General features: G+C 41.9%; 1 protein-coding gene across 5 annotated transcripts in view; it reads right to left on the reverse strand.

Moving 5' to 3' along the window:
* AUTS2 (activator of transcription and developmental regulator AUTS2) overlaps positions 1-25,804 on the reverse strand; it is a 1,205,607-nt gene that overhangs the window by 1,103,879 nt on the left and 75,924 nt on the right. The gene's annotated exons all lie outside the window — the stretch shown is intronic.

The raw sequence follows: 25,804 nt of genomic DNA on the forward strand, positions 1-25,804 counted from the left end.
CTTCAGTCTTGTCTGACTCATTATGACCCTGTGGAGAGTAGCCCGCCAGGCTCCTCTGTCCACTGGATTCTCCAGGCAAGAATACTGGAGTGGGTTGCCATTTCCTCCTCCAGAGGATCTTTCCAACCCAGGGATCGAACCTGCATCTCTGCCATCTCCCACATTAGCAGGTGCTTTCTTCAGCGATCATGCTCTCCCACCAGGTGGATTCTATCAAGTTGGCTGAGAAAACTAAAGTCAGATGTTAACCCCACCAAGGTAGGGATTTGGTCTGCTTTTTGTCACAAATGTATCAAACAACCAGAACAGTGCCTAGCACTCTGGGCATGCAAATACTGCATGCCGATACTGAGGGCACACAAATATCAAATATAAATTTAATTTTCACAACTACCTCAAAGAAGAAAGTAAAGACTGAGACAATGAAGTGGCATGCCTAAGAACACACAACTAGTAAGGGACAGCATGACATTTATGTCCTTAATAGCAGATCCATCTATACTGGTTATTGTAACCAGTGGGTTTACCGCACAGTATAACCAAACAATCCTTTATTAACAGCTTATACTAAATTCTGCATCGAGCTGCTGCTGCTGCTGCTGCTAAGTCGCTTCAGTCATGTCCGACTCTGTGCGACCCCATAGATGGCAGCCCACCAGGCTCCGCCGTCCCTGGGATTCTCCAGGCAAGAACACTGGAGTGGGTTGCCATTTCCTTCTTCAATGCATGAAAGTGAAAAGTCAAAGTCAAGTCGCTCAGTCGTGTCCGACTCTTAGCAACCCCATGGACTGCAGCCTACCAGGCTCCTCTGTCCACGAGGGCTAAGTACTCTAAAATCAGTGTCTACCTCTAGCAACTGTTATATGAAACCATTAAAGAAAGCAAACTGGTGGCGCAACATAACCCAGGACTAAAATTCACATTTATATTAAGCTCCAACTCTTTCTGATGGGACAAATGTATGTATAAAGCAGGCAGATAAGGTCTGATAATTAAAACACAGAAGGAGCCAACTTGTGGACACACTACTGATCTCTTAGGAAAAAACAAACAAATCTTGCTTCAACAATTATTGTTATGAAGCAAAAGAAATACTTTTAAAATATGGTAAATGGTCATATTTGAGCCTCAGGAACAATTGATGCGTTCCCTATCAAGAACAAAGTAACGAAAGTGAAAAAATTCCAGGAGAGGAGAAGTATCAGAGGTTGCAAGGGCCCTAGAACTGGCCTGCCAATATCTGTATGGTGATTTCTTGGGAACATACCAGCCTTTGTATAAGTGCTTAGAGCAGAAGCATCAACATTTTTTCATCCTAGAATACACATGACATCATATAATCAAACGAGGTGAAGTGAAATCCCATCACAGAGGACAACACAAACAGCTGTGAGTTCCTAGTTAAAGGACAGCAGCTCAATTCAGCTGCACACCTGCAATTATTTAATGTCTAGTTACGCTTGTCTCCATTTAATAAATTACTTGATAATTACAAAGAGAATGGGAAGAAAAGACATAAGCCACAATTGAGAACTAGCAAGAAAAAAAATCCACACAAAAGATCTGGGGAAAAACAAAGTATCTGAGCCAAGCAAATTCAGTAATTCAATTTGACAGATATTTTGTAAACATCTGCTGGTTCTGGACAAGGCACATCATCTGTGGCAGAGGGTACACGGCTAACCTGTCCTGGACCTGCCCTCAGTGTGCTCACCAAGTCCCTGAGCTACTTCTAGGTGGAAAGGCTGAAAGATATGGAAAGAACAGTCACCATTCCAGGTGAGAAAAGGAAAAAGAAAAAAACTGCAGGATTATCAGTTTCCCTTTTCATCAAGTAACAGACTAGACACTTTCCCAGCCCTCCAGCAGAGTCCGCTTTCATCTGTCCTCTACAAAGGAGGCTAGGACAGTATTTTGGAGCCAGACTATAAGGAAGCTCATATGGCATACTAAGAAGTTTGGAAAACAGCAGGTCCTGTGGACAAAAGAAAGGTTTTGTCTGTGGGTTTTTTAGACTCTAGGTGCGATGCACATGGCTGAGTACTTCTGAAAGAAATCTCCGGTGGTGACAGCACAGCGAGACAACTAAGAGGAAATGAAGCCAGGGTGATAAGCCAGTACAAGGTGCTGGGTCAGGGAGAAGGTGGACAGAACGACAGAGTCAAGGTACAGTTTAGAAGTGAAACAGCCCAGACACAGTGACCTCCCCAGATGAAACCTATTTCAAAAAGAAAATGAATTAATAAAGGATTCTATTACATTAGCTATAGAGGTTACTATTTTACAATCTAGAAACACTGTCCTACTTAATTAACTAGGTAGATTCTAATGAATTTACATATACCCAAACTAGGGGAAAAGAGGGGGATGGCAAAGCAAAACCAAACAGACAAGCACTCAGGACCAATAAACATCCTCTTTAAAGAGCCAAATAGCTGCAGAGAGCTTTCACTTTTAGCATTTCACAGCTCTGATATTTACTGAAGTTTATAGTTCCTCTTCCCTGGGAGTTATTTTATTGTTTAAGTGGACTGTATTAATACTCGTACTTCCACCCTGCCCAAACCAGCAGATGAGGGCAAACAGCTTCCTCTGACTCCTCTACCTTTTGCTATTTTCATACCTAACCTGCTCTAAAAGTATAATGATCAGCTCTAAATCTTGGCTTGAAGGCAAAGTACTAAAGGCCAGTACAACATTTACGTTTCTCCCAGGCTGAGGCATGGAAATTCAGTGACAAATCAATTTTTCCCTTTCCAGAGTGGTGGATATGCAGGCTTTTGACAAGAGGCAGTGCAGGGGAGAGGAGATCCAAAAGCAGATGCCGGGAATGTCCTCCCATGAGTTACCTGCATAACACCACCAATTTTAAAAGCATTTATCAAGTCAACAGAGCACACCCAGACAAGTGATTGGGCGGGCTAAACAGGTTTCAGACAGGTCTCTGTCCATATGCTTATATGGCCATATGCGGGCCACAGTCAAGCCACCCATCAGGCTTGCAAACAAGCATCAGACCACAGATTAGAATTTCCCAGGAGTCCCATTCCAAGGCAACGCTTGCCCCCTTTGCACACCACTCATCCTGCACATGCCTATAGAAACATGTCCACCCTCCACAAGGCCATAGGCATTCTTGTGCCTCCTTTACAGACCTTTAAACACTTTCTCTCTTAATCTGTAAACAATCCTGTCTCTTCATCTGCTCCTGGAGAGTGCACACTGGAGTTCACTTTGTGTTGTGCCTACATAACAAAAATTCAATAGATGTTTAGTGAATGACATGTTAATCACAGCAGTAGAGAACCCTAAGGAAGACCCTGGAAGGCCTCTGAAGGAGAGCAATGCTTCCCAAAATGTAACACACAGACAAATGACCTGGGGATCTTGTTAAAATATGTACTTTTGCTCTTTTTTTTTTTTTTCAGGTCGCCCTGTGCAGCATGCAGGATGTTTGTTCCCCAACCATGGATCAAACTTGTGACCCCTACATTGAGAGCATAAAGTCTTAAACACAAGACTGCCAGAGAAGTCCCTAAAATACAGACTTTTGCACCCTATACCCTGGAGATTCTGATTTTGTAGGTCTGGGTTAGGGGGTCCCCAAATCTTCATTTCTGACAACATTTCTGGGGATGCTGATGTTGCAGATCCACACAGCTCTGTCTAGAATAACCCCCGATCCAAAGTAGTGCTAAATCCCTTCATTTGTGTCTGACTCTTTGCGACCCCATGGATCATAGCCCAACAGGCTCCTCTGTCCATGGGGATTTGCCAGACAAGAATACTGGAGTGGGCTGCCATTTCCTTCTCCCACCCAAAGTAGGAGTCGCCCCAAATGCAATCCTGAGAAACAACATGTAGTTGCCACTGTGCCCCTCTCCCCTACACCACGACAAGTGTTTACACACACCCAAGGCAGCCCCGAGCACTTCAGGTCAGAGAACCGCTAAAGACATTCTCCCATGTACCAAGTCCCCAGGATTTCAGATGCTTGCCCACAGACACTGAGGATATGTCTCTCACAAATACCTCTCACTGACTTTTTTTTTTTTTTTTCAAATCATTCACTCACTTCCCTTCCTTTTCTCTCTGCCTTTGCCTCTTGCTCCTTGTCCTTGCACAACTGGAACCATATCTGTATACTGAACTATAGCCCTTTTTTTTTTTAACACTGCTCAGGAAAACATCTCAGGGAAACTGCCTGCCTCTCAAGTTACAGGTCCTCCCCTCTCTAAATTTACCTACTTTTCCCATAGCGAACTCTCCCCATGCCAGAAATTAATCAGCCCCCAAAGACCACCCAGAAACAGCCATGGGGAACTCTCTGCCCTCTCCATAAAGCATAAAGCGGACTGCCAGTGCCTTATGGGCCCCCAAGTCCCTCACAAGCACACTGCCGTCTGCATCAGTCGCGTGAAGAGGCTGGCTGCTCTCAGGCTTCCTTCCAGTCCTGATGCTCTAGAAGAGTCTGACCTAAACCCAAGGAATATACTATTCCAAGTGCCTCCTTTGCTGACACTCTCTATGATGGTGCCAGTCCTTTCAGTTAAGAGACGAGGGGAAAACATCAGAACAATCAGAGTCAGGAGACCTTTAGTTAAACCCCAACATCACCAAGGAGCTGTCGGACCTTAGCAAATCACATAACCTATGTGACCCTCCATTTCCTGAGCAGTAAATTCAGCCATTCTATGAGGTTTAACTGAGTTAAGAGGAAATACAGAGAAAGTTTCCCAAACTGCAAAAGACTACAGGAAGGTTATTATCAATGCCCAGGTTCCCGCATACCTCTACTTCACCTACTAATGGTTCCAAGCCAAATGGTTCCCTCTCCTTGAAGACACACATCCCAGTCATGCCAGTCAAAGCAGAGTAACTTCATGTTCTCTGTATCTCCAGGGTGGTGACAGTCAGCTTTGCGTTTAGAGGTGTCTGTACTCAGGTTCCTGTCAGATTGCAAACTCCCTGAGGACTCTGTGCAGCATCTCACATATCATCTTGTTTAGAGTCTGGCGCATTCAGCAAGTACTTAAATACCCACTGAATGACATTTCAGTTGCTAGGTTAAATTCCTCTCAGGGTAAAGGAGAGAGCAGGAAGAACTGCTACTTTACCCCACAGGCTCTGAAATCACTGTCCACTTTAAGCCATTATTTATTGGCAGCTTTCTGCATCCAAGGCCAGTACTAATAAGCACTTCACATGTATTATGAACCTTAATGCTCACAACCACTCAATGAGGCAAGTACTACCATTATTCCCTTTTTTTATAAATGAGCAAAGCACAAAGCTGTGTCTGGGGAGATGCAGCTAGCACAGGCAGAAGCAGGAATTTGAATCCAGGAGGTCTTATTTTTGGAACCAATGCTTTTATTTTTCAGGTGCAGCAGACTTTTCCGGGACACAAAGACTCGAGGCATGTCTCCATCTGGGAAAGGCACCTTTGCTTCCACATTTTAGCTCCTTACTCTGAGAACCAATTAACAGGACAAAACGACAGCACTGTGTTCCAGAAAAAATTACAGCTGCTCATTCTCTCCATTAGCATGTGATGGGGTGGTGGGGAGAACCAAATATTTAATATGCTTGAAACCTAGTCTATGAAAGATTCGGTTGCTTGAAAACCACATTTATAACTGGAAGTAAATCTCAAGAAACACAACTCCAGGCAAGGTTTTCACTTCAATAACCTTTCTAGTTAATAATTGAAACTACTAAAAGAAAAAGAATAAAAGATAGGCTCTGAATTATATGTCCCACAATGGAGGCTAGTCAGAGGCTCAGCAGAATCTTCCAAATCTGTCACTCCAGACGGAAAATCCCCAGCGGCTAAGACTCATGAATTAGATTTGCATCCTTCTCTGGCTGACATACCTGTGACAAGCACCAGAATTCCAGGAGACCTATACATCCTTAAACCGTCTAACATAACTAACACTGCTAATAATGGCATAAAGAAAGAAAGAAAGAAAAAAACTCAGTAATCTTTGCAACTTTTCCAAAATAGTTTATTTTAAAACTTAGAAAAAACGAAACCCAACAGAAAAGTAAGCAAGGAAAATGACCAAACTATTCACAGAAAATGAAGTACTACTAGATCTTGAATACAGTAGTAGAAGAGTCTCAGTGTTATTCATAACAAGAGATGCAAATTGAAACCACTTTGAGATACTAATTTGCTCCTATCAGATTGGCAAAAACTCCAAGGTTCAACAACACACTCAGCTGACAAGGTTGTGGGGAAATCCCTCATCTCAGACAGGTGGGATATAAATTGGTACAACCTCTAGAAAGGGACGGCCTGCCCATGCAGAAGACACAAGAGACTCCGGTTCGATTGCCAGGACAGGAAGATCCCCTAGAGTAGGAAATGGCAACCCACTGCAGTATTCTTGCCTGGGAAATCCCATGGACGGAGGAGTCTGGTGGTCTACAGTCCACGGGGTCACAAAAAGTTGGACATGACTGAGCTACTAACCCTTTTTCACTCTAGGTTTGTCACAGCTTTCAAGGAGCAATCATCTTTAATTTCCTTGCTGCAATCACCATCTGCAGTGGTTTTAGAGCCCAAGAAAATAAAGTCTGTGACTGCTTCCACTGTATATATACCTAACCTCTCCCTCCCCAAGCACAGATAGTAGAGAATTAAGCATTTTTAGTAATTAAAAACTTAGAATTTATCCGGAAGCAAATTGGAGTTCAAATGCACAAATGGAGACCATGAAATAAAATCTATTAACAATAAAGTGGTTCTGGCTTTCCTTAATGTGAAAATTTGACATGTTGGCAGAAGCTGACCAGAACTGACTCAGCAACACCTCATCTCCAGTGGCATCTCGCATATGCTCTCTGTGTTGACTCCAAGACGGTGAGCACTGCAAGGCCATCACAGCAGTCCACAACATGTGTGCAATCTCACAGAAGAGGAGCCAAAATGACAAGGCCAACCTGTGACATCAGTGACCCAACAAAAAAAGGGTCCCCAAATGCGCAAATTAGATGTATATGTACATTAGATGGTATAGAGGCTGCCACTCAGTAGGTAAGCACTCTTTAAAAACACCCTCTGGGAGACAAGTCATCAAAGCCCAGCTCACCTAAGTGCAATCTAGGGAAATTTATTTGCTTTTCTACTAGATCAATAGGTAGCAAATAAGGTCAGAGACTAGAAACGAACAATCAATAAAATGGGGAAAGCACTGTAGCCTGTCACTGGTTGCGGCCACATCCTGTGTTCCTGTCCAGAGAAGCTTTTCGCAGGGAGATTGCAGGGAACACACTAATAACTATGTCACTCCATTTCTTACACACACACACACCCCCCTCTTCCAGATCAAGATATCCCTTAAGAGCACCATAGCAGAGACGCAGAGAGAGACACACACACACACACACACACACACACACACACACACACACGAGCACCACAGCAGATGCAGACACAGACACACACACACACACCCCTTCCTTCACTGCGCTTAAAATTATGGGATCATTACTAACAGATCAAGATATCCCTTAAGAGCACCATAGCAGATCACCCAGGGAGAAAAGCTTGCCCTAGACACTAGTTCTATGCATAACTGGACGAACAGTTTTTACCAGTTTACCCAAAGTCACTGCTCAAAGTTAGGGAAACAGAAGCAGCTGAAAGAACCACCTCACTCTCCCTCCCCTTTCTCAAGTCTGTCTTAGCTTCTTAATGAGCAAGGCCATGCCCTAGAAGGTTCCACTTTAAACTGTTACACAATCACAAAACGTCTGATCTGCTTGAAGAGGTGAAGGGAAACACTGCATGCTGATCCAGCTACAGAAAGTTCCCCTGGTACCTCATGAATTTTTGAAGCTGTCTCATAAATTAGTTCAACCACAACCACTTAACTTGGTCTTGTTACACATTCTCCTGCCACAGTGGACAGTGTTAGAAATTGTAAGTTTAAAATGTAAACAAAAAAAAAAAAGAGGAACGAGGAGGGACTCTTCCACAAAGAGCTGACAGTGCCAATTCTGAAGGTTCTGGATACACAGTTTGGGATGCCTGAGAACTCAAAGAAGAGAAAATGTTGTTCTGAGAGTTAACAAGATGCTTTGTTTCACTTACACCCATAGATATAACACGGAGATTAGTCTGAGGAAAGCTTAGGCCAGTCCTCATAGCATATCTAAAGAACCCGCCCCTGACATCTCCACCAGTTTGGGAGGGTGTACACACGCACTCAGTCATGTCTGACTCTTTGAGGCCCCATGGACTGTTGGCCACCAGGCTCCTCTGTCCACAGGATTTTTCCTGGCAGGAATACTGGAATGGGTTGCCATTTCCTTCTCCAGGGGATCTTCCAGATCCAGGGATCAACCCAGACTCTTTTGAGTCTCCAGCATTGGCAGGTGGGTTCCTTCGATTCTGACCGCTGTTCCCTTATGTTAGTTAATCCCCTCTCTAAACGGTGAGCTTCCCAAGCACAGAGACCATTTTATTTATTCCCAGTGCACTTGGTGCTTGACACCTTGGATGCAGTGTATAAATCTTGTTTTAGTGTTTGCTAAGAAGAGGCAATGCCTCTGCCGAACGAAAAGGGAGCCCTTGCAATTTCATTCTCTTTCCCTTGGCAAAGTGAGGGTGAGATCGACATTCTAAAGCAGTGATTCTCAGGGTCAGATCCCTGTACCAGAAGTGTCAGCACCACCTGAGAACTTGTTAGAAATGCAAATTTTGAGCCCACTGCAACCTGCTGGATCATAAACTGCAGATGAGGTCTAGCAATCTACATCTTAAAAAGCCCTCCAGGAGACTAATGCAAAGTAAAGTTTGAGAAAGGCTGTCCGAAAGTTTCTGCCCATAGAGCTTCCTAACCTATCCCTCAGAATAAGTAAGACAACTCTGAACAATTTTTAGATGTTTGGAAATAAAAATTTACACATAACCGCGAGCCAGCTTTTCTGGTAGTGTTAATTAACTGCATATGCCACACTGGTTCAGCGGTTTTTATTAATCTATCCTCTCCACTCACAGCACAGACATACATATTTTACCAATGAAAATAAAAAAGTCAAGCCAACAGCTAAGACACTAGGAAAAAAATCCTTTTTACAAACAGACGGAAACACATTAGGAAATGAATGTTTACACAAAGTTACAAGAAAGTTAGTCTCCTTGGACAGAATCGAGGTCACTCTGCATTTATTTCCAACCGAAGCAACTAAAAGACATTCAGGCAAGACTTCATTCCTTCTTCACATGACTATGGTGCCCTTCTTCAGAATTCCAGGTTATCTGCTAGTGTTCCTAAAAAGCACATCTAGATATGTGGGTAAGGACATTTGAGGTTTAAACAGGGAGGAGCAATTTTTTCACATGGAGACATCAATGATCTATCAACACAAGCCAAATTACCCTGCTGATGTTCTGGGGAAAAAATTCTATTCCCTGTGACGGAAAAAATGTTGTACCCCAACATGGGTCTGCTTTGGAGGGAAAACAGCCCAGCATAGACACCCTTTGCAGACATCAAGAAAGGATGGCAACAGGTATCAGTTTCACAGAAGTGCCTCCGCAACAATCACATGCAAATCTAAGGAAACCAACACCAAAGTTGGAATTGTTTGTAGAAAGAACATCAAACATCAGGAGGAGACTCCTGAAAGGTAAAACGAAGACCTCACATTGCCACGAAACTCAGCAAATCCCCCTGCCAAATTATGTGAAGAACACAGTAGAGGTTCTCAAACTTTAGGAGCATCAGAATCACCCTGCAGGTTTATTAAAGTTTCTGAATCAGTGGGTCAGTGCAAGAATTTGCATTTCCAACAACTTCCCAAGTTAGGCTGCTTGTCTGTTAAAACGCTTTGAGAACCACACAGCTAGATGTTACGAAAATCAAATCTGCTACAACTCCAGCTTTGTCACAAACTAGCTGCACAGCTTTGAGCAAGTCTCAAAATCTCGAGTTTGCCTTTCTCTTCTTCTGAGAAATTACAACCAGAGAATCTCCTCTAAATTCCAACACTCTCTGGTTCTATGCAACACAAATTCCACCCGGATTAGCACATGAAATTGCAGGAATCCTGAGGGCAAGAAGAAAGACTCCAGTCCCTGAGACAAGCAATGAATTACATAAACAGTTAAAAATCACATACACACACACACACATACACACCCAGAGGCAACAAATTAGTCTTTGTTGTTGTCAAAAGCTAAGAAAAGCAGTGCTAACCCAGTATGGCCAAGTGGTAAAAATTACCCCCTTTTTATTTCTAGAATCTCATGCTTATAAAAGAAAAAAAAAAGTCACAGCATGAGGTAAATTTCCCTTTAACACCAAGTACTTTTAATTATTTACCAAAACCTTCTTGTGGTTTTACCCTCAAAAGGGAGAAATAGGCTGCTAAGATTTATTAAACGTCAAAAATATATAGGGCAATAACAGATGCTTTCACATCCTGTTGTTACATTAAGTCTTCACAATGGTATGAAATAAATATCCCCATTTTGCCAATGAAGAAACTGAGGCTCACAGAGCTTTTCAAGACAGCACAGGTAATTACTGTCCGAGTCAGGATTTGTGCTAAGGTCTGAAAAGTGAAAGTGAAAGTCACTCACTCATGTCTGACTCTTTGCAACCCCATGGACTATACAGTCCGTGGAATTCTCCAGGCCAGAATATTGGAGTGGGTAGCCTTTCCTTCTCCACGGATCTTCCCAACTCAGGGATCAAACTGGGGTCTCCTGCATTGCTAAGGTCTACACCATTCCAAACTTCCTCACATGCGGCAACAGCTGATTTCCCCATCATTTCTATCTACCATGCTGCTAAGCCACTTCAGCCGTGTCCGACTCTATGTGACCCCATAGACGGCAGCCCACCAGGCTCCCCTGTCCCTGGGATTCTCCAGGCAAGAACACTGGAGTGGGTTGCCATTTCCTTCTCCAATGCATGAAAGTGAAAAGTGAAAGTAAAGTCGTTTAGTCATGTCTGACTCTTAGCAACCCCATGGACTGCAGCCCACCAGGCTCCTCCACCCATGGGATTTTACAGGCAAGAGTACTGGAGTGGGGTGCCATTGCCTTCTCCGGCTCTATCTACCATGGGTCTTTAAAATACCATAAGAAAGAAAGATCCTTTTCTTAAGTTAAAATGATGAGGGTTCCTATGTTTTTTAGGTAACTGAGAGAGATCATCTTCAAAAAAGAGGTCTCTCAGATAGTGCTTTTCCCAATAAGCTCTTGAATGGCAGAACTTCCAGGGGCTTTATAAGGCCATTGTATTTTAATTTTTAAATTGTTTTCCTTTTCAAGCCTGGATAGGGCAAGCTGATGAGCTTGATCACAGTGTTAATTCATTCTACACAGCCCAGAACATTCTTAATAGGTAGGCAGTTAAGAGAACGTGGGCCAGAAGTAGACAAAGAAAACCACTCCCCCCACCGCCGCCATCCTTCATCTGCAACGCAGCCCATATTGATACCTACCATAACCCTATAAAGTGGTCTAATTCAGAGCAGTATCAGCTGATCCCAGAAAATATTTCCCCATCTCCCCTTTTAGGCAAGCTGAGCACAAATTCGTATCAACTGAAGAGGTAACAGATAAGAACCAAGCTGAAAGATTTATAGAAAGGAATCAATAAATGCTATTTTTCAATGCTTGCAGGCTACTCCACTACCTATGTAACTGTTCACATGTGTAAAGACTCCCCAACCTCATATTCACTCATTCTCCCAATTAAATCACCACATGACTATGTTCCCAGAGCAATACTCCATATGCCTTTATTTCATAGTCCAATCTAAAGTGTGACATTAAAAGTGATAGGCCTTCACAATAACAGGTGTTTCTGTAACAACTTATTTCAAAGAGCGGCCAAGAAAAGTGTCTTTCAAAGGCGTGGTTCTTTCCCCTCCATCACTCTCTGTCAACCACGTGAGAAATTAGGTTTCTCCTCTGAAGAGAGAGACCTGACATGGCGATGCCACTGCCCTCCCTGAGGTACAGCCACACGGCCCGTCACCCCTGACCCTGTGAAGTTCTCAGCTGGATGCACAGTGGGCCACAGCAGGTTGCTAATGAGGCCAAGGTGACGCATCAGAACCACAGGGGTCAGTCCACTTGGCTCAGATCCAGGGCTAACCTCATGTCTAACCTCACCCTGGTAAACAGCTGGCTGTAACAGACAAAAAAAAAAAAAATCCATTCTCCAACAGGAAAAATATCTCCTGCATTGGATCCCACTGAGACTAAATCACATGTTGAGAATTACTACTTCTATCCTAGAGAATCAACCATGTGCAGGGCACTCAAAGAAAGTAATAACGGCCTCTATTAACAGCCTCTATAAACTCATTAAGTGACCAACATTCCACTTTCCAACTAACATTTACTAAGGATCTACAGATTGTCATGCACTGTTCCAGGAGTTGTGGACACAGCAGTGAACCAGGGGAAAATGTCTCTCTCCTCACAAAGCTTCCCACCTTTGTGGGAGAATGAAACAATATTAACTTATAGGGTAAAAAAAAAAGTTGTTTCAATGCAAGTAAAGCAGAGCAGGCATTAAGAGTGATTAAAAGGACTTTCCTGGCAGTCTAGCAGTTAAGACTCCAAGCTTCCAACGCAAAGGGTGCAGGTTCAATCCCTGAATGTGGAGTTAAGATCCCACATGACTTGTGGCCAAAAAACCAAAACATAAAAGAGAAACAGAGTTATAACAAATTCAATAAAGTCTTTAAAAACAGTCCACATCAAGAAAAAAAAATCTTAAAAAAAAAAAGTGACTGAAGAGGGAGGAGATACTTTAGACAGGGTCGGGGACAGATGAGATGATGTCTAGCAAATACTTAAGAGGACACATGATAATTACTATCAGTAATCTTTATGACTACCCCACAGGTACTTATCTATATTTTACAAATGAGGAAACTAGAGCTTAAGGTAATTAAAAGATTTGCCCAGGTTTATGAATGCCATGCCCAAGTCACAGCTCTACGATCCACGGTGCCCTTTCCACAGCATAAGGATATCAACGTACCAGCCTTGGTCTCCAGCACCAGGTGTGATCCCAGGGTCTGCCCAAGGAGATTCACTCAAGTACAAAATGAAAATAGCTTAGTTATGTGTACATCTTTTTATCTCAACCTTTAAAATTCACATTTTTGTGTATGTTTTGTAAGTGTAAATATGTGTACAATTTAGATGGGAATATTAAAAATATCTATTTTTGACAGGGACACATGATCTTAAAAATTTCAAGATCACTGCACTAGAGAACAGATCCCAAAGAAACACACACAGTCCCCTTCCCAAGAAGAGAACACTATATCATGCACAGCCTGTGTTCTGTGAACATACTTATAAATTTCAAGATAAAAAATGAAATGAAAATAGGCCATACATGTAAATCTAAGGTGCAGCTCATTGCAGTTAAGACCTTTCACTCCAGTGCCTCATCTGACCTCTGAGGCTGGGCCCCACACCCTGCAGATTACACGGCCTGTTCCTCTGACAGGGAAACCTGTTTACTCCACTCTGGAGGGAATCCACCAATTCATTTCAAATTGGTCACCAGACAGCAGCTGTCAACTGGTAATAACTTTTGGTCACTCCCTACCCAGGCTGTTTAATACACATGTAAACATAAGTTTCATAAATTGTTCAAATGTGTATTTACTCAAAACACCATTATGGGTCCATCAGACTGTTATAGGCTATCAGCTAAATAATATGCATTTTTTAAAAGGCTTGGCAGCTTAATACATATTTTTACTGCTCACATAACTCAAAAACGGCCTCAGAGTAAAACGTTTAATTTGACACATAAATAGTCCATTATATGGCCTAATCCTCTTTTGTGTTTTCAAAAAGGGAAGAAAGTGCCAGGGTATTTCAATTTGATAGGAGGAGCACAGCAAGGGAGGGGGGAAAATTACTCATACACAGCTGTTGATCTTACTTCAGGGCCAGGCTCAAGGCACTTGGTAAATAAAGGCGTATTTAAAAAGAAAGGGCATCTGGTTATCAGAAGCATTTAGGCTGATGGGTTTTTTTTAACTTTTTAAACAAAAATGAGAAAAGAAAGGCCATTATTTGGATAGTCTCCTGGATATTATCCTCCCTCAAAATGTCTAGTATCATTTATCTACACCCATAAATTAATCTGGTAGACAAGTGTTCCTTAAAATAGGGTCTTGTAACTACTAGAAACCACAGGAGATCTGTAACTGATTTATACATCTTTTTTTCACTCTCAATATGTAAATATGCAATTACACAGACACTCATCTTCAGTGTGACCAAGAGTTGCTAGTTGCCTAATAAGTCAGCTGCCGAATAAGTGATGGGGGGAGGCGTCCTAAAATCTGTATTAGTAAATTAAAATTACGAAGTTAGCAGAATTTCCCTGGTGGCTCAGACGGTACAGAAGCACCCTGCAATGCAGGAGACCTGGGTTCAATCCCGAGAAGATCTCCTGGAGAAGGGAATAACTACCCACTCCAGTTTTCTTGCCTTGAGAATTCCATGGACAGAAGAGCTTGGTGGGCTACAGTCCATGGGGTTGCCAAGAGTCAGGCACAACTGAGAGACTAAGGCTTTCACAAAGAACTTTAACTTTTGGTCTACCAAAAGCCTGGGCTGCCTGCAATGCTGCAAAGTGCATACTGGGCACTCACACCAACACTGGAACTCAGAATCCTCAAGCGCTCAGGAAGGATATTTTATCACCGTAGCAGTGGCATGTTTCGTCATGGTTTGCAACACTGCTATTCCTTTTAAATTACTTTTAGTTCAATTTTGTCATTAGAAATTTGACTTGTTGAAGATTATTTGGTTAATCTCACAATGTGTAGTGATATAGATTTATATTTTGTCCTGTAATTTTCAGTAATGAGACCTTAAGACACATATGTAGTCTGGTTAAAAATAAGAATAATCCAAAAACAAAAAAAGAATAATCCAAACCCCTATAGCTAAAGCAGATGTATGTACAACAAGTCAACTTGCCAGTAAACTGCTAGCATAACAAACCTTCATCTATGATTTTTATGCTCTTTAAATCACTTGCCATCTATCATCAAGGAAAGTACAAGAAAAAATTTTTAGCTTAAAATTTTTAAGCTAACTTTAAAATTTATTTTTAAGGGACAGTGCTTTTTATAAGATAAAATCATACATATATGATTCATAAAATCATATATGTACATGGCTCATAAAATCATATATATATATATATATATAGCCCATACTAATATTCGGTTATCTTGATGCTGGATAGTAAAGATGAAATAAGGAGCTTTTGTCCCAACTAAATAGGTTAAATCCAAAAATTTGAGAACCACAACTCCAGATCAGTAATTCCTAACATTATACTGAGTGAGAGCCACTTTTGAGAATCAGACAGAAACATGCACACGTGCATTAAGTTTGCATCCTGAGGCATGTTTCTTAATTCATAAAGCCTTTATAAATCCAAATTACTTGGGTCAAGACAATTTTGTGGTCTTACTTTCTTATGATGATTATTTTTAAGATAGTAGCTCTTTTAAAACTGCCCAAATGCTGCTGCTGCTGCTGCGTCGCTTCAGTTGTGTCCGACTCTATGTGACCCCATAGACGGCAGCCCACCAGGCTACCCCATCCCTGGGATTCCCCAGGCAAGAACACTGGAGTGGTTGCCATCTCCTTCTCCAATGCATTAAACTGAAAAATGAAAGTGAAGTCGCTCAGTCGTGTCCGACTCTTAGCAACCCCATGAACTGCAGCCTACCAGTAGATAAAGGTTAATACTGAAACGACTCCCTGGAAATTCTGTAAGAATCTTCTCCTTTTTAAATACTATTCTCAAGGTCCTTGAATCCAGTGTTAAGAACCTCCCAGATTCTAGAATTAATACTGCTTTCATCATCATTTCAATACCAACTCAGAAAACTGTACGTATTATCTCTTGATCCATGTCAGGATTTGTTCCCAGTTTTGGAGACAGCAGGGTTTACTACCTTCCACTGCTGAATCCTTCAAAACCCTATGGTAAATGTTTTACTCTAGAGGAGAAAATAACCTATTCTAAAGGTATTCCAATTTCAGTACCTATGGTCCAGTCACTGTAAGGTTCTATATCTTTTAAGATTAGAATATCACCTGCTGTGTTCCCATTCCTTCACACTTGGGAAACCTACTGTCTCCCTTTCACTTTTTCACAACAGTAGGAGAAAAGTATTTCTTATACTGACCTGAAATCTGTCTTCCTATTACCTACCCCTCCCCCCATAGTATTTGTTCTTACATCATGGATCCATACGTTAAGTCTAACTTTCTCTCTTCCTGAAGACAGTCTCCTGAACACTTGAAAACAGAGGACACAGCTCCCTTCTTTCCACCCTTCATGTTTTCAGGCCCACCTCCCCATCCTGCTCACTTTCTCTGAATATCACCATTTTATTTGACTCTGAATTCAACATTCCAAGACAATTTTAAAAACAGAGTAATAAGGCCTGATGCTGGGAAACACTGAAGGCAGGAGGAGCAGCGGAGGACAGAGGATGAGATGGTTGGATGGCATCACTGACTCAATGGACATGAGTTTGAGCAAGCTCTGGGAGTTGGTGATGGACAGGGAAGCCCAGTGTGCTGCAGGACCGGGGGTGCAAAGTGTCGGACACAACTGAGCTGAACTGAATAAGGCCCGGACCCTTTCTCTAAATACCTTACTTCTACCAGTGTAGCCTCAAAAGAAACTAGTACTTTTTACGAACGTTATCAATCTGCTAACCCAATCTCTTCTAAACAATTCTGCATCAAAACTCTGATTTCAGAAAACATGTCACTAACCCTGAGGCCAGTTTTCCTACTAAATTCAGTTCTAATCCTCAAAATTGCTGTTGCTAACATGTTCACCTGAACAAATACCTTAGTTTGCCTAGAATTAGAAGATAACTAAGCAAGAAGTGGGAGAAAACAGGACTCATTCTGAACTCCCTAAAACAGAAAGGAGACAAATTGAGGGGGACAGAGAATTGTAGCTCACTTTCATTTTTCCTCTCTTTTTCTCTATCTAGTCAGAGAAACTTTTAGAACTGGGTTTGGAGGAAGGGTAGACTTTAGATAGGCAGAGAAAAATACAAGGTCGTTTCTGCCCAGAATGATCTGAGCAGAGGTACACAGGCGAGAAAGTCTCAGGCGTGTTACCCTCTGACTTAGGCAAAGGGTCCACAGGGAGCTGCCTTAGGGAGTAAGGCAGGGAAGCAGGATGGGTCTCAGCACAGAGGCACTAACAGCTGGCTGTGGAGCCCAGCTTTCACTCTAGAAGCAGTGAGGAGTCACTGAAGTTTTAAAGCAGGAAAGCCACATGATGAAAGCTGTATTTTAGAGACAGCATGGGCCTCTATACACACCAGGCATTTAATCAATGATGCTGACCGGACATATAGATTCAAACTGCCAGGAAAGAAGCATCCTGTGACCTAAAACTTACAGAAAAACCACTTCCCTAGTGAATTCCACCTCAGCAGCAACTCACTTCATCTTTTTAATTTAATTAAGTACAAAGAAAGAAAAGAAAACAGAATGAAACTCAGACAAGCTAGCACTGACTGTTAACGTCCAAGAGTCCCTCATGTCCCTCCTAAATCCAAATGCATATTTTACAGTAAGCTAAAAATGATACAGAGGCATTAAATATTTACTCTTCCCATTTGCTATTATTTTTCACTCGTTACTCGGCTGTAACAGTCATTAACATGCTGCAAAGGAACTTCATGTAAATTCATCACTAGTCTGGGAATACTGCTCCTCTGATGTACTGGCTGTAAGTTACACTCGGCTCAGAGGCGCCATTTCCCTACAGGCAGGGCCAAATGTCTAGTTCACTCACAATTTACAAATGATTATTTTTCTAATTAATCATTCATCAAAAAAACATAAATGGCAACAGGGTGTGAAGACAGTGCTAGCAAAAAACACAAGGGGCACCGATCCATCGATCCTTCCATCTCTGCCTGGTGAACCAGGGCAGCAGCCTCGGTCCTACGGAGGGCCACAGTGGAGCTGTCAGGAAAGGCTCCTCGGCCTGCTGGGGCTGCTGCTTCAGAGAAGGGCTCCAGCATGTCCCAGGGAACAACTGCCCCTCCAGTACGCCAGAAGGGCTAGCTCATTTCACAGCATATCATCAGAACCGCCTCCCTGGTCTCTCCTTTTTCTAGTTGCTCCCAATGTCCACCCATTTACCTCACCACACTTCCTCCCCAAGATACACACATTAAAATATTTGAGTGTCTTCATAACGAGGTAAGGCTGGGAGCTGGGACCCTTTACCAGAGAGCTTGCACCTGGACAAAAATCTCGAGAAACAGAATACAAAGAAACTATAAAGGACTAAAAATAACTACATGCATGTGCAGTTGGGGCAATTACGAACAATAAGATACAAAAAGGCAACAGATCTACTGCCATTTTGCACACAGCACCACCAAAAGGGCGGAAAGACCACCAAAGCTACCTCTCCTGCCCAACCCACCATCCACCCCTACCCTCATCCCCATTTAAGAAACCAGCACACCCTCCCTCTCCTCAGGGAGGAAACAAGGGTACCTGTTACTTGTTTTTGATCCCTACTACTGTGGCACAAGTCCAATAGTAAAGCCTTGCCTGGATTTCTCAACTGGTCTCATCAATTTCTGTTGATTAAAGGGTCCAAAGGCCTGATTCAGTATCCACCATGCCATTCGAATCCGCAGGGCTTTTACCAATCTCATGATGTCTGACTCTCACATCTTGAAAATCCCTTAAATATCCTCTGGTTCAGGCCCTTTATTTTCTACTTGGGGAAACTTAGACCGGGTGAGGTTCCAGTGTGTTCCTCATCATCTGCCAAACATGAGTTGGGGACTCTTCAAGCAGAGGCTTTGTTTTTCCTGGTTAGGTCTCATCATCTCTGCCTCTATACTGATTAACAGAACTGTGACTAAGAACTGTGATAGCTGAGTGGCCGCACATCGCTGCTACACGCAAGAAGGCAGGCGTAACGCAAGATGTAGCCACCTGTGCAAAGACTGGCTAACTTTTAAGTACGTAAACCAGGTTTCTTAAGTGGCTGTACTAAATTAGAGCTAAAGAAGCAAGTATATTAGAGACAGACATCCAGTGTTTTCCAACTGCCAGGATCAAGTAGGTAGATCTTGGTCTGCAGAGAAACTTAAACAATCCTACTTCAGGTCAACCTAGAAGTTAAATGAAAGTTGCTCATTCACTTCCAACTCTTTGCCACCCCATGGACTATACAGTCCATGGAATTCTCCAGGCGAGAACACTGGAGTGGGGTAGCCTTTCTCTTCTCCAGGCAATCTTCCCAACCCAAGGATCGAACCCAGGTCTCCCACATTACAGGCAGATTCTTTACCAGTTGAGCCACCAGGGAAGCCCCTCAACCTAGAAGGCTGACTGCTGATCAAAAGGTGAGGAGGACAGGAACAGCTCTTACCAGATCATAATATTAAAACCCATTCTCAAGAGGTCTTACAGGCAGCAACTCTGAGGCTATAAAGTATGCCTGGCAAAGAAGGGCTGTAATAATAAAATTGAAGTTTTAATCTCAGTCAAATAAAGCATAACCTCCGCCGTTTGGTCTCCAGCTATACAAAGGTGTACCCTTCCCACTACAGAGAAAACACTGTAAGGAAACAGTCTCCTCGGGAAGTGTAAATGAGGGGTTGGAATAGGAGATGGCCTCACTCATTCTCCACAGTGTAACTATGATATTATATGATTATTCCACTTTATACTTATTGAGTGCTTACTATGTGTTAGGTACCAATGCAAAGCACCTTATATGCATTAGGGTCACCTAAAACCTCATAAGAACTGGACACAGGTACTGTTCGCTCCATTTCACATGGAGGGACATAGACACAGTGGGTCACTAAACTATCCAAGGTCACATGAGTCACATATGTAGTAAATGGAAGAGAAAGGATTTTTACCCAGACATTCTGACTCACTGCCAGCACTCATAATCACCAAAGTCTCCCGCCACATCACTTAGTATTTGGGGTAATAAAAGAGTAAGAAAAATATTTAGTTTGGGGGTTTTTTTTTGTTGGCTGTGCCAAGTAAGTTGTAGAATCTTAGTTCCCTGACCAAGGATTAAACCCAGGCCATGCAGTAAAAGCACTGAGTCCTAACCACTGGACTACCAGGGAATTCCAAATATATATATATATATATATTTAACAACAAAAGAACAGAACCCAAATTGGAGCTAAAAGAAATCTGATCTATCAAATAATCACATCAAGCTATACATGATATCTCCTAGATGTCTGGGTTCTACAATGGCCAATAGGAATCTTTGAAACAGATGAATTAAGGGAGAAGTGCAACACCCTCATTTTATAGATCATAATGGTGGGCATCAGAGCACTGAGGTGATTGGTCTCAGATCACTCATAGCAACCGCAGCTTAAGTCTCCCAGCACCCAGGTCAATTCTGTGCACAATTAAGTGCCAATCTACAGGCCTTGGTCCAGCAGTATGACCTTAACAAGGATAATCGCCCAGTACTTATGAGGCTGATTCCACAGGCCTGCTCAATCAAGCTTGAAGCTGATTATCCTAACTTACACAACTGTCCTGTTCTCCAGGACCACTCTATCAAGTTTGGGCAGCACTGTTTGATAGACAGACCTGGTGAATAGTTATGTACTGTGGGTAAGACTGTGAAACAGTGCAAGCACTATAGAGAACAGTACAGAGATTCCTCAAAACATTAAAAATAGATACACCATATGATCCAGTAATCCCACTTCTGAGCATATATATCCAAAAGAACTGAAATCAAGGGCTTGAGATATCTGCACACCCATGTTCAGGGCAGCACACTATTCACCACAGTCAAGAGGGGGAAGCAATTCAAACTTTCATTGAAGGATGAATGCATTTAAAAAATGTGGTATATAAGTGCAAAAGATGATTTAGCCTTGAAAAGGGAGGCTATCCTGTTACATGCTACAATGTGGATGAACCCAGAGGACATTGTGCTAAGTGAAATAAGCAGTCACAAAAAGCCAAACACTGTATGACTTCACTTTGATAGGGTCTCAAGTCAAATTCACAAACACAGAAAGTAGAAGTAGGGTAACTGGGGCTACAGGAAAGGAGAAAAGGGGGAGTTATCATTTAATGGGTGTAGAGTTTCAGACTAGCAAGATGAAAAAGCTACGTTTCACAACAATGGGACTATAGACCACTGAACTATACACTTAAAAATGTTTAAGATAGAAAAGTAATGTGTCTTTCAACACAACATAAAAAAATTAGTAATAAAAAAGTGTGATGTCAAAAAAACATAGGCCTGGGATTAGTCATCTTATGCAGCTGTTTAAAGTAAATTCATATTAGACTTAATCTGAACTCACACAGAGTATTTGCCATGTGGACCAATGCTATAAATGCTCAAAAACCAACCCTGAAATGCCCTACCTACACAACTCTACTCAGGTATTCACAAATAAATCAGTGAATGACTTAAATTAATGAATAACTGCTGAAGAAAAACTATTAAGTGAGTTCTACTAGTGCAAGGCAATGCACCCGAACCCACTTCATCCTGAGAATACCATACTCATACAATTATATTTTTCCAACTTAACAAAAAACAGTGATAACCTAAAAGTATATCTGACTTAACAATGCAACATCTATATAAAAAAGATGCACACGGTTAAAAAATAAAACTGAAGCTAGTTTATTCAAGAAAAGGTGACTGATTTCATTTAAAGGTCTTCACATGTCAGCAAAGTAAAACATTTTCATTCATTCAACTGAAGCAGTACTTAACTGTCTCATCCAGTCAAAATAAAATAAAAAACAAACAAAAAAATCTACTTCACAGGAGAGGATGCATATAATCAACATTTGCTTCACCTCGCCACAATAAATGATTGCTAACGTAAGATATACAATTACAGCTGACCACTGAACAGTGGCAGGGTTTGCAGTGTCCACCTGTGCAGGGGAAAGGCCAAGTGAAACTTACAGCTGGCCCTCTGTATCCATAGTCTCTCTGGGTCCTTGGTTCCTCCGTATCCAGGTTCCACATCTGTGGAATTAACCACCCTTGAATCACGTAGCACTGTAATATATTTACTGTTGAAAACAAATCCATGTATAAGCAGAATCATGCATTCAACCCTGTGTTGTTCAAGGGTCAACTGTATGACCCTTGAACAAGCCCACCATGTAGAAAAAAAACTACCCACACACTGCCCTCTCTTTTCCTGATTTCTTCTAAGTTTGGACTACTATCAAAATATTTTTTCATTCCTTAAAACCGTCAATCTGGAAGATAGATTTTAATGCAAGCAGAGTCGCTTTTTATATATGAAATGTTTATAGAATCATCTACTAGGTAGCACACACATTTTTCATGAAATCAACACATTTCAAAAATATAACAGCTAAGATTATGAAGTACTTAGTTCTAGATGCCTTACATATATAAACTCTATTTAACCCTCAGAGCTGCCTTATAAGGTAAGGTCTGAAAAACCTACTTCACTGGTAAGATCACTAAGGCACAGTATCATGTAGCTAGAGCATGGTTGAGCCTAGATCTGAACCGTAGTGGGCAATTTCCAGAACTCAAGACTGTTTACCACAATGCAATGTTACTGCCCATGTAACAGCGATGAAAGAAACTAACACATATATTAATTCTGCCATATCTCTAGGAAATAGGCCAGTGGAAAGAACCAGAAAGAAATTGTGAATGTCAAACACCATGGTCTAAGGTCAATCACCATCTTTCTAGCTTTGTTCTTCTTGTGAAATTGGTGTAATGCCTCCAATGCCTGACAATACAGGACCAAATGATGACAAAAAGCAGCAAAACTACACACAGACACTTCACTGAGGCGACAGCATGGCTAAAAACTTTCCCCTAATTTCTCCCTTCTTCAGCTTCTCATCCAGAGACAGACTTTTCTTTGCCAAATAAACTTTTTCCCATCCCCACAAAAGTAACTGACTACAGCACAACGTGCAGCATTACTGGCAAAATCTAAACAGAAAGAGTCAGCACCCTTCCTCTAAGCTGTGTCCCTGTCTGAAATATAATACAGTGGGCAGGTTGTTTCTTTGAAATGGATGGATCTATGGTTTGAGGGCAGCACAGAGTGTAAATCTGTCTCCGTGAATGGCTCGCGCCATGTCTCTCTCGTTTTGTGTGCTATTGTGTGCTATCTGGCAATATATCTGTCACAGCTCCACTTCCTCCCTTCCACGGGAACAAAAGTTGAGGAAGATTGGAAATACAACCCCAGGCACAGCCTTATAAAGGCAGCAATTGAGTTTCTGAAAACTCCAGGCCAACTCCAGGCAAAGCACCAGTTCGGCTTGTCTGCACACGAAGCAATTTGGTTAGGTAATAACCCCATTTTGTCATCTTTTTTCTTCAACTAGCAATGGAAATCATATCAGAGAAACCACCACTTACCATAAAATTACTGGAAAGAGAGCAACTTGATGCTGAGACCCAGATAAAATATAAATTGTGCTTTTTCACACAGCAGTTCCATCTACAACACCTAGAAGCCAATTCAAGAGGCTATGGACAGCTGAGAGATAATTCTCAGTTCTCCTTGAAATGTTCTATAAAGCCTCAGGGGAGACGGAAAATGCCAGAAGTACTACACTCAATGTCTCAGTCCAGCCGCCAAGACCCAGGGCCTGGCTTCAAGAAACACTCACACGAGGATCAAGGAGCAGACAGGCTTTTCCTGCCCGCCCAGAATGCTGGCCTTCAGATTAGCTCTTCCAGATTTCAGAGGCCATCCTGAGAACTTGAAAGAGTATTACAAAATCATTGTCCTTCAGCTCCAAGCATCTTACAAGCAATTTATCAACAGCACTGCCAGCTTCACCCCAAGAGCCTGCTTTGGAATAACAACAACTGTCCAGGGTCTCAAAGAGAGCTCTCCCAGAGACCTGGCAAAGATCCCCAGGTTTAAATGACTGGTCCGAAAACCCAGCATTAAATCTCAGACCATCTGAAAAGTGCACTTATGAAAAACCACCATTCAGCGCAAAGTTACATGACTTGCAAATGATTCTGCTTCTGTCAAAGTTTGCTTTTGGTGCTTACAAGCCAGTCAAAGAATGGAATTCAATACAACTACAAAATTAACAACAGATGGCCTAATACACTTAACCTAGAGGAGTACACAATGTGAGCAATGTCTCCAAAAAACAAATCTCCCCGGGAAGGCTATAAGAGTATCTGAAAAGCACCAAAATAAAGATTGGTGGCTTTGAAAACAAAACTCAAAACTTGATTAGATCAGCATTTGAGCATTACCATAGCCCCAACCACAGTAACCAGGCTCCTTTCATCCATGTGGGGCCGCTTGCTGAGGACAAGATACCATCTTTTCTCTCGATTCTTCAAATAGACAAGTTTCTCTTTCTACCTATATATCTATTTACTACTGCTTAGTAAAGGCTAGGTTAATGCTGGGTTTTCTAGTTAAGCAGTCTGGTTTTACAACAGTACACAAACAATTTTCAAACAATCATGGTATGAACTTTAATAATACACTCAACATGAACTTTGATAATACAAGTCAGCATTCTTTTCAAGATTCAGAAGACAGGAAAACATGGGCCTTAATATTCCTTGTCGGATGTACTGGTTATCACTGTTAGCCAAGGTAGTGTGATGACAGCTCAGAGACCAGTGCTGTGTGCTGTGCTTAAGTTGCTCAGTCATGTCTGATTCTTTGTTACCCCATGGACTGCAGCCTGCCAGCTCCTCTGTCCATGGGCATTCTCCAGGCAAGAATACTGGAGTGGGTTGCCATGCCCTCCTCCAGGGGCTCCTCCCAACCCAGGGATTGAACCCAGGTCTCCTGCACTGCAGGCGGACTCTTTTTTACCATCTGAGCCACCAGGGAAGCCCAAGAATAATGGAGTGGGTACCCTAATCCTTCTCTAGGGGAACTTCTGCACCCAGGAATCAAAACCACGTGGATTCTTTATCAGCTGAGCTACCAGAGACCACTGGGGGCCCACAACTCTCAAATTCAGGAAACTCTTCTCTGGACTTTGGGCTCTCCTTATTTGTAATTTAGCAACAGTGGTTTTCAGGACCTCTAAACTCTTCCAGCTCTGACAGCCTAAACATTTTCAGAAGCTCTTATATGCAAAAAGCTCCCCTTAAGAAAGTGTCCAAGTAGACCACATTTTCTATCCACCTAAGGGAATTTTCTATCCACTAATAATTTTCAAAGAATTTCGATAAACTGGCACCAAAACTGCCCCTTGTGATTTTTTTTTTCATTGTTAAAACGGATAGAGAGAAGTTAGTTGTGTGTTCTTGAAAAGCGTCTATAACACAAAAAACAACAGGCTTACCTTTTAAATCAAATGAAAACCTGCTGCCCCATACAAACCATAGTAGGAAAACAGTGTTTCAGGCCTGAATAAAAACTTAGATTAAAAAAAAAAAAAAAAGCTGTCTAGCTACATGTAAAATAATGAAATTAGAACACTTCCTAACACCATACACAAAGATAAACTCAAAGTGGATTAAAGACCTAAATGCAAGACCAGAAACTATAAAACTCTTAGAGAAAAACATAGGCAGAACACTCAATGACATAAATCAAACCAAGATCCTCTATGACCCACCTCCTAGAGTAATGGAAATAAAAACAAAACTAAACAAGTGGGATCTGATTAAACTTAAAAGCTTTTGCACAACAAAGGAAACTGTAAGCAAGGTGAAAAGACAACCCTCAGAATGTGAGAAAATAACAGCAAATG

This window comes from Ovis aries, chromosome 24 (assembly GCF_016772045.2).
Source record: "Ovis aries strain OAR_USU_Benz2616 breed Rambouillet chromosome 24, ARS-UI_Ramb_v3.0, whole genome shotgun sequence".
Lineage (NCBI taxonomy): Eukaryota > Metazoa > Chordata > Mammalia > Artiodactyla > Bovidae > Ovis > Ovis aries.